This window comes from Nerophis ophidion, linkage group LG04 (assembly GCF_033978795.1).
Source record: "Nerophis ophidion isolate RoL-2023_Sa linkage group LG04, RoL_Noph_v1.0, whole genome shotgun sequence".
Classification (NCBI taxonomy): domain Eukaryota; kingdom Metazoa; phylum Chordata; class Actinopteri; order Syngnathiformes; family Syngnathidae; genus Nerophis; species Nerophis ophidion.
In genome coordinates, this window is record NC_084614.1 from 78,738,490 (window position 1) to 78,749,458 (window position 10,969).

The 10,969-nt window shown below is 28.9% G+C and overlaps 1 long non-coding RNA gene across 1 annotated transcript in view; it reads right to left on the reverse strand.

Annotated features, from left to right (window-relative positions):
- Nucleotides 1-10,969, reverse strand: part of LOC133551961 (uncharacterized) — a 93,931-nt gene that overhangs the window by 12,785 nt on the left and 70,177 nt on the right. Inside the window, exons 10-11 of the long non-coding RNA XR_009806593.1 lie at nt 8,187-8,325; nt 7,543-7,692 (exon numbers count right to left, since the gene is read on the reverse strand). This is a non-coding gene — a long non-coding RNA (uncharacterized LOC133551961). The remainder of the gene's footprint in view (nt 1-7,542; nt 7,693-8,186; nt 8,326-10,969) is intronic.

Here is a 10,969-nt window from a genome sequence, read left to right on the forward strand (position 1 = left end):
ATATTTTTCCCTGTCAAACTAGAAAAAAACCCCAAATGCTGATATTTAAGTATTTATTTGGATTTTGACTAAAGTTGAATATTGGACAATATTTTTTCCCTGTCAAACTAGAAAAAAAAAACCTAATGCAGACATTTAAGTATTTATTTGGATTTTGACTAAAAAAGTTGAATATTGGACAATATTTTTTCCCTATCAAACAAAAAAAAAGAAAAAAAATAATGCAGACATTTAAGTATTTATTTGGATTTTGACCCAAAAAAATTTGAATATTGGACAATATTTATCCCTGTCAAACTAAAAAAAAAAAAAAAACCTAATGCAGATATTTAAGTATTTATTTGGATTTTGACTAAAAAAGTTGAATATTGGACAATATTTTTCCCTGTCAAACTAGAAAAAAAAACACAAATGCTGATATTTAAGTATTTATTTGGATTTTGACTAAAGTTGAATATTGGACAATATTTTTTCCCTGTCAAACTAGAAAAAAAAAACCTAATGCAGACATTTAAGTATTTATTTGGATTTTGACTAAAAAAGTTGAATATTGGACAATATTTTTTCCCTATCAAACAAAAAAAAAGAAAAAAAATAATGCAGACATTTAAGTATTTATTTGGATTTTGACTAAAAAAGTTGAATATTGGACAATATTTTTTCCCTATCAAACAAAAAAAAAGAAAAAAAATAATGCAGACATTTAAGTATTTATTTGGATTTTGACCAAAAAAAATTTGAATATTGGACAATATTTTTCCCTGTCAAACAAAAAAAAATAATAATAATAATGCAGACATTTAAGTATTTATTTGGATTTTGACTAAAAAAGTTGAATATTGGACAATATTTTTTCCCTATCAAACAAAAAAAAAGAAAAAAAATAATGCAGACATTTAAGTATTTATTTGGATTTTGACCAAAAAAAAGTTGAATATTGGACAATATTTTTCCCTGTCAAACTAGAAAAAAAAACACAAATGCTGATATTTAAGTATTTATTTGGATTTTGACTAAAGTTGAATATTGGACAATATTTTTTCCCTATCAAACAAAAAAAAAGAAAAAAAATAATGCAGACATTTAAGTATTTATTTGGATTTTGACCCAAAAAAATTTGAATATTGGACAATATTTTTCCCTGTCAAACTAAAAAAAAAAAAAAACCTAATGCAGATATTTAAGTATTTATTTGGATTTTGACTAAAAAAGTTGAATATTGGACAATATTTTTTCCCTGTCAAACTAGAAAAAAAAACCTAATGCAGATATTTAAGTATTTATTTGGATTTTGACAGAAAAAAAAGTTAAATATTGGACAATATTTTGTTTCCCCTGTCAAATTACAAAAAAAAACAAAACTAATGCAGGTATTTAAATATTTATTTGGATTTTGACAAAAAAAGTTGAATATTGGAAGATATTTTTTTCCCCAGTCAAAATAGAAAAAAAAAACCTAATGCAGATATTTAAGTATTTATTTGGATTTTGAAAAAAAAAGTTGAATATTGGACAATATTTTTTCCCTATCAAACAAAAAAAAAAAATAATAATAATGCAGACATTTAAGTATTTATTTGGATTTTGACTAAAAAAGTTGAATATTGGACAATATTTTTTCCCTATCAAACAAAAAAAAAGAAAAAAAATAATGCAGACATTTAAGTATTTATTTGGATTTTGACCAAAAAAAAGTTGAATATTGGACAATACTTTTCCCTGTCAAACTAGAAAAAAAAACACAAATGCTGATATTTAAGTATTTATTTGGATTTTGACTAAAGTTGAATATTGGACAATATTTTTTCCCTATCAAACAAAAAAAAAGAAAAAAAAGAATGCAGACATTTAAGTATTTATTTGGATTTTGACCCAAAAAAAGTTGAATATTGGACAATATTTTTCCCTTGTCAAACTAGAAAAAAAAACCTAATGCAGATATTTAAATATTTATTTGGATTTTGACTAAAAAAGTTGAATATTGGACAATATTTTTTCCCTATCAAACAATAAAAAATAATGTAGACATTTAAGTATTTATTTGGATTTTGACCCAAAAAAAGTTGAATATTGGACAATATTTTTCCCTGTCAAACTAGAAAAAAACCCCAAATGCTGATATTTAAGTATTTATTTGGATTTTGACTAAAGTTGAATATTGGACAATATTTTTTCCCTGTCAAACTAGAAAAAAAAAACCTAATGCAGACATTTAAGTATTTATTTGGATTTTGACTAAAAAAGTTGAATATTGGACAATATTTTTTCCCTATCAAACAAAAAAAAAGAAAAAAAATAATGCAGACATTTAAGTATTTATTTGGATTTTGACCCAAAAAAATTTGAATATTGGACAATATTTATCCCTGTCAAACTAAAAAAAAAAAAAAAACCTAATGCAGATATTTAAGTATTTATTTGGATTTTGACTAAAAAAGTTGAATATTGGACAATATTTTTCCCTGTCAAACTAGAAAAAAAAACACAAATGCTGATATTTAAGTATTTATTTGGATTTTGACTAAAGTTGAATATTGGACAATATTTTTTCCCTGTCAAACTAGAAAAAAAAAACCTAATGCAGACATTTAAGTATTTATTTGGATTTTGACTAAAAAAGTTGAATATTGGACAATATTTTTTCCCTATCAAACAAAAAAAAAGAAAAAAAATAATGCAGACATTTAAGTATTTATTTGGATTTTGACTAAAAAAGTTGAATATTGGACAATATTTTTTCCCTATCAAACAAAAAAAAAGAAAAAAAATAATGCAGACATTTAAGTATTTATTTGGATTTTGACAAAAAAAAAGTTGAATATTGGACAATATTTTTCCCTGTCAAACTAGAAAAAAAAACACAAATGCTGATATTTAAGTATTTATTTGGATTTTGACTAAAGTTGAATATTGGACAATATTTTTTCCCTGTCAAACTAGAAAAAAAAAACCTAATGCAGACATTTAAGTATTTATTTGGATTTTGACTAAAAAAGTTGAATATTGGACAATATTTTTTCCCTATCAAACAAAAAAAAAGAAAAAAAATAATGCAGACATTTAAGTATTTATTTGGATTTTGACCAAAAAAAATTTGAATATTGGACAATATTTTTCCCTGTCAAACTAAAAAAAAAAAAAAAACCTAATGCAGATATTTAAGTATTTATTTGGATTTTGACTAAAAAAGTTGAATATTGGACAATATTTTTTCCCTGTCAAACTAGAAAAAAAAACCTAATGCAGATATTTAAGTATTTATTTGGATTTTGACAGAAAAAAAAGTTAAATATTGGACAATATTTTGTTTCCCCTGTCAAATTACAAAAAAAAACAAAACTAATGCAGGTATTTAAATATTTATTTGGATTTTGACAAAAAAAGTTGAATATTGGAAGATATTTTTTTCCCCAGTCAAAATAGAAAAAAAAAACCTAATGCAGATATTTAAGTATTTATTTGGATTTTGACTAAAAAAGTTGACTATTGGACAACATTTTTTTCCCTGTCAAACTAGACAAAAAAAACCTAATGCAGATATTTAAGTATTTATTTGGATTTTGAAAAAAAAAGTTGAATATTGGACAATATTTTTTCCCTATCAAACAAAAAAAAATAATAATAATAATGCAGACATTTAAGTATTTATTTGGATTTTGACTAAAAAAGTTGAATATTGGACAATATTTTTTCCCTATCAAACAAAAAAAAAGAAAAAAAATAATGCAGACATTTAAGTATTTATTTGGATTTTGACCAAAAAAAAGTTGAATATTGGACAATATTTTTCCCTGTCAAACTAGAAAAAAAAACACAAATGCTGATATTTAAGTATTTATTTGGATTTTGACTAAAGTTGAATATTGGACAATATTTTTTCCCTATCAAACAAAAAAAAAGAAAAAAAATAATGCAGACATTTAAGTATTTATTTGGATTTTGACCAAAAAAAATTTGAATATTGGACAATATTTTTCCCTGTCAAACTAAAAAAAAAAAAAAACCTAATGCAGATATTTAAGTATTTATTTGGATTTTGACTAAAAAAGTTGAATATTGGACAATATTTTTTCCCTGTCAAACTAGAAAAAAAAACCTAATGCAGATATTTAAGTATTTATTTGGATTTTGACAGAAAAAAAAGTTAAATATTGGACAATATTTTGTTTCCCCTGTCAAATTACAAAAAAAAACAAAACTAATGCAGGTATTTAAATATTTATTTGGATTTTGACAAAAAAAGTTGAATATTGGAAGATATTTTTTTCCCCAGTCAAAATAGAAAAAAAAAACCTAATGCAGATATTTAAGTATTTATTTGGATTTTGACTAAAAAAGTTGACTATTGGACAACATTTTTTTCCCTGTCAAACTAGACAAAAAAAACCTAATGCAGATATTTAAGTATTTATTTGGATTTTGAAAAAAAAAGTTGAATATTGGACAATATTTTTTCCCTATCAAACAAAAAAAAATAATAATAATAATGCAGACATTTAAGTATTTATTTGGATTTTGACTAAAAAAGTTGAATATTGGACAATATTTTTTCCCTATCAAACAAAAAAAAAGAAAAAAAATAATGCAGACATTTAAGTATTTATTTGGATTTTGACCAAAAAAAAGTTGAATATTGGACAATATTTTTCCCTGTCAAACTAGAAAAAAAAACACAAATGCTGATATTTAAGTATTTATTTGGATTTTGACTAAAGTTGAATATTGGACAATATTTTTTCCCTATCAAACAAAAAAAAAGAAAAAAAATAATGCAGACATTTAAGTATTTATTTGGATTTTGACCAAAAAAAATTTGAATATTGGACAATATTTTTCCCTGTCAAACTAAAAAAAAAAAAAAACCTAATGCAGATATTTAAGTATTTATTTGGATTTTGACTAAAAAAGTTGAATATTGGACAATATTTTTTCCCTGTCAAACTAGAAAAAAAAACCTAATGCAGATATTTAAGTATTTATTTGGATTTTGACAGAAAAAAAAGTTAAATATTGGACAATATTTTGTTTCCCCTGTCAAATTACAAAAAAAAACAAAACTAATGCAGGTATTTAAATATTTATTTGGATTTTGACAAAAAAAGTTGAATATTGGAAGATATTTTTTTCCCCAGTCAAAATAGAAAAAAAAAACCTAATGCAGATATTTAAGTATTTATTTGGATTTTGACTAAAAAAGTTGACTATTGGACAACATTTTTTTCCCTGTCAAACTAGACAAAAAAAACCTAATGCAGATATTTAAGTATTTATTTGGATTTTGAAAAAAAAAGTTGAATATTGGACAATATTTTTTCCCTATCAAACAAAAAAAAATAATAATAATAATGCAGACATTTAAGTATTTATTTGGATTTTGACTAAAAAAGTTGAATATTGGACAATATTTTTTCCCTATCAAACAAAAAAAAAGAAAAAAAATAATGCAGACATTTAAGTATTTATTTGGATTTTGACCAAAAAAAAGTTGAATATTGGACAATACTTTTCCCTGTCAAACTAGAAAAAAAAACACAAATGCTGATATTTAAGTATTTATTTGGATTTTGACTAAAGTTGAATATTGGACAATATTTTTTCCCTATCAAACAAAAAAAAAGAAAAAAAATAATGCAGACATTTAAGTATTTATTTGGATTTTGACCCAAAAAAAGTTGAATATTGGACAATATTTTTCCCTTGTCAAACTAGAAAAAAAAACCTAATGCAGATATTTAAATATTTATTTGGATTTTGACTAAAAAAGTTGAATATTGGACAATATTTTTTCCCTATCAAACAATAAAAAATAATGTAGACATTTAAGTATTTATTTGGATTTTGACCCAAAAAAAGTTGAATATTGGACAATATTTTTCCCTGTCAAACTAAAAAAAAAAAAAAAAAAACCTAATGCAGACATTTAAGTATTTATTTGGATTTGGACAAAAAAAAAGTTAAATATTGGACAATATTTTGTTTCCCCTGTCAAACTACAACCAAAAAAAGTAATGCAGATAATTAAATATTTGTTTGGATTGTGACAAAAAAAAGTTCAGTGTTGGAAGATATTTTTTTCCCCTGTCAAAATAGAAAAAAAAACCTAATGCAGATATTTTAGTATTTATTTGGATTTTGACTAAAAAAGATGAATATTGGACAATGTTTTTTTCCCCTGTCAAACTACAAAAAAAAAAAAACCTTTTAGTTAATAAATAGAAAGTAAATAAATAAAATATAAGGGATTTTATTGACACTTTTCCAGGCTTTTGCGGGCCATATAAAATGACGTGGAGGGCCAGATCTGAGTTTGACACCAGTGTTCTAACAGGACTTGTTTAATACCTTTTGTCGCTCTCATCCCCACAAGAGGCGGCGTCACAGAAACAAAATCACATACTTATGTTATTTTTAATACTTTTTCCGTCCCCAACGTGACGGATTCTCTAAGCATCTCCCTCCAATTAACCTTCGCTTATCTCCGTCATCGATCAATTAACCTGTAATTGCACAAAGTGTCCACTAGAGTGTGCCAAAGTGTTTAGCCCTTTCCCCCCTCCTGCACTCGTTTTCCACCCAACAGTAGGCGCAAGTATTTGTTTTCACGTGCGACTCGGAGTAGTTTGACAAAAAAAAAAAAAAAACTTAAGCAAGAAAAGTAAAAAGAAAAAAAAAAAAAGCAGTTCAAAGAGCAGATTGAAAATAAAGACTTTTTTTCCCCCGAGTGACAATTCATTTAACGTTAAGCTGTTAAGCTCCATTTTCCAGAGTTTATTATTTAGGATTAATTTACCCGCCTGACCTGCCGAAGAAGACGAGGAAGACTCCGATTCATCCAGCAGATTTAATATTGACTAGCAAGTCGCTCAATTTTGTTACGGAACATTGTTATTCTGAAATAACACACTTGTGAGACAATATATATGCTCCATCAGTTCTTACTCTATAGCATTAGCTTATAGCCAGAGATGGATGCTTTTCCAGACATAGTGCTGTGAAGACGTGGATGATAATCGTTGAATTAAAGAAAGAAATCAAAAATATGGCGGAGCGCGCAGCTAGCTGACTTGGGCGAAGCAGCTATGGAGTGTAGCATCAAACTGCAGCTGTCATGTTTTTGTTTAGTTATGTTCTGTTTTGCTTAAACACTCCGTTGTTTCTAGTTTTTTGCACTTCCTTGTTTGTCTTATTACCATGCCAACTCCCCTTGTCCTCATGTCACGCCCCTGTTCTCATGTCTCACACCTGTTTTCACTAATCGTATTATTTAAGCCTGTCTGTTTCTGTTGTTCATTCTGGCGACATCGCCTCCTTCATACCCTCGATCACCTGCTGTGCACCTTGTAACCCATGTCAATGCTCCATGTCCCGTTCTCGTTTTGTTCCAAGTACGTTTTTCTCATTATTCATGCCACAGTGCAAGTGTTTTGTTTCGTGTTTTTAGTTCATAACCTTTATGCTAGTCTTTTGTTTCATAGCCCAGTTTTTGTATCGCCATTTTATTTCTTCCTGTTTTTAGTTATAGTGTAAATAAAAAATACGTACCTTCATTCACGCCAACTTTTCGTTGCCTCGGGAAAACAATCCACGCCCAAGTCCAAGTCGTGACAGCAGCAGAATGAGCCGATAACGTTAGCCAGGAATGTTACAGTGACATCCAAACGGCGGACATTTATCCATGAAAATATGAAGAAGCTGCGGATGGAGTGATTGGGATATAAAGACAGTACAACATACATTCATAAACGTGGATGAATATGCAAAAGTGCAGTATATTTATATTTATAGTAATCTATTTATTGATATCCTTTATCCTACACTCCAACGAGCTAATGCAACAAAATGTTGTTATCTGTACTGGAAAGTTCAATTTTGAATGACGATAAAAGGAAGTCCAGGTCTAATTGACAGAGATGCAGCTGGAAGGAGGTACCGTAGAACAGGTCTGGGCAATTATTTTGACTCGAGGGCCACATTTAGAGAAAAAAAATGTGTCTGGGGGCCAGTAAATCTATTTTTAGGAACGCTATGCTAGAAAGATCAAAAGCAGACTGCAAGAGCTCAAGGGTCCGCGAACGATATATGAAAATCGGAAATACTAATAAATAAAAATACTAAATACAATTAAATTACCAACCTGGTAATTTATAAATATACAAAATAATATATAAATAAACATAATAAATTACCTGGTGCCCTGTGATGAGGTGGCGACTTGTCCAGGGTGTACACCGCCTTCCGCCTGATCGTAGCTGAGATAGGCGCCAGCGCCCTCTGCAACCCCGAAGGGGATAAATGGTAGAAAATGGATGGATGGATGGATTTTACCTGGTAAATTAAATAAAAAAACAAATATTAGTGAGTGTAAAATCTGCATATTTTGAAGTAATTGTTGCTCTCTCCCTCAAAACAGTAAAATTTGAGGATCATGAAGCATGCAGGTGTGTGTTCAGGTGTGCATGCAGTACCTACGAGACACCAAACATGCTATCAAATAAATCAGAAGTTACTCACTCAGTACTTGTACTTTTTTCACTGCATTTATACTCGAGTAATTATTTGGATGACGACTTATTACATTTACTCTCAATATAACTCTAGACCCGAATGTGTTTGTTTTACCAACAATATCATGCCATCGCCTCCCAGAGGACACAAGATCATTGATACAATGTGTCCTTTAAAGCTGACTTTGAAACAACGTTGCAAAAAAGTTGTATTTGTAAATCGAGAGACAACGTCGATGTCCATCGTTGGATCCACGTTCTTGGTTTTGGGAAAAAAAAACAAAATTCAATGGTCAAATATTGAATAAACGTCGCCAAAAAGCATGTTGTTTCAACGTTGTATTTGTGTTGTAGAATATTGGTTGGGAAAATGACCAAAATTCAATGGTCAAATCAATGTCAGAACCCAACATTGATTAAACGTTGTCAAAAAGCATGTTGTTTCAACGTTGTATTTGTGTTGTAGAATATTGGTTGAGAAAATAACCACATTTCAATGGTCAAATCAGCCTCACAACCTGACATTGAATAAACATCGCCAAAAAGCATGTTGTTTCAACCCTGTCATTGTGTTGTAGAATATTTGTGGGGAAAAATGACCATAATTCAATGGTCAAATCAAGGTCAGAACCCAACATTGATTAAACGTTGTCAAAAAGTATGTTGTTTCAACGTTGTATTTGTTTTTTAGAATATAGGTTGGGAAAAATGACCATAATTCAATGGTCAAATCAAGGTCAGAATCCAACATTGATTAAACGTTGTCAAAAAGTATGTTGTTTCAACGTTGTATTTGTTTTTTAGAATATAGGTTGGGAAAAATGACCATAATTCAATGGTCAAATCAAGGTCAGAACCCAACATTGATTAAACGTTGTCAAAAAGTATGTTGTTTCAACGTTGTATTTGTGTTGTAGAATATTCGTGGGGGAAAATGACCATAATTCAATGGTCAGATCAAGGTCAGAACCCAACATTGATTAAACGTTGTCAAAAAGCATGTTGTTTCAACGTTGTATTTGTTTTTTAGAATATAGGTTGGGAAAAATGACCATAATTCGATGGTCAAATCAAGGTCAGAATCCAACATTGATTAAACGTTGTCAAAAAGTATGTTGTTTCAACGTTGTATTTGTGTTGTAGAATATTCGTGGGGGAAAATGACCATAATTCAATGGTCAGATCAAGGTCAGATCCCAACATTGATTAATCGTTGTCAAAAAGCATGTTGTTTCAACGTTGTATTTGGTTTTTTTTAGCATATAGGTTGGGAAAAATGACCAAAATTTAACGGTCAAATCAACAGCAGAACCCAACATTGATTAAACGTCAAAAAGCATGTTGTTTCAACCCTTTATTTGTGTTGTAGAATATTTGTGGGGGGAAATGACCATCATTCAATGGTCAGATCAACGTCAGAACCCAACATTGATTAAACGTTGTCAAAAAGCATGTTGTTTCAACGTTGTATTTGTTTTTTTTTTAGCATATAGGTTGGGAAAAATGACCAAAATTTAACGGTCAAATCAACAGCAGAACCCAACATTGATTAAACGTCAAAAAGCATGTTGTTCCAACCCTGTATTTGTGTTGTAGAAAATTCGTGGGGGAAAATGACCATAATTCAATGGTCAGATCAAGGTCAGAACCCAACATTGATTAATCGTTGTCAAAAAGCATGTTGTTTCAACGTTGTATTTGTGTTGTAGAATATTCGTGGGGAAAAATGACCATAATTCAATGGTCAGATCAAGGTCAGAACCCAACATTGATTAATCGTTGTCAAAAAGCATGTTGTTTTAACGTTGTATTTGTTTTTTAGAATATAGGTTGGGAAAAATGACCATAATTCAATGGTCAGATCAAGGTCAGAATCCAACATTGATTAAACGTTGTCAAAAAGTATGTTGTTTCAACGTTGTATTTGTTTTTTAGAATATAGGTTGGGAAAAATGACCATAATTCAATGGTCAGATCAAGGTCAGAACCCAACATTGATTAATCGTTGTCAAAAAGCATGTTGTTTTAACGTTGTATTTGTTTTTTAGAATATAGGTTGGGAAAAATGACCATAATTCAATGGTCAAATCAACGTCAGAACCCAACATTGATTAAACGTTGTCAAAAATCATGTTGTTTCAACGTTGTATTTGAGTTGCTCAAAGTCCGGACCTAATTCAACGAGTTCTCTACGTTGTTTTAATGTCTGGTGTCTGCTGGGATAGAACTCTTAGTTGAGTACACATTTTGGCTCCTCTACCCACTTCTGAATATTACATTACTTCATAAAACTACTGTAGTTCTTTGAACTATAAGTTGTATTGTCAAAATGTGAGTTGTTATTTCCAAAAAGCATGTTCTGAAATTGAGACCAGATAAGCAAAATGAGTACAAATAAGAATCTTTTCTTCCCCCTCGTCCCTGCGGCGCCCCCTAGGGACGGTGCGTCCAGTGTTTGTGCGAGC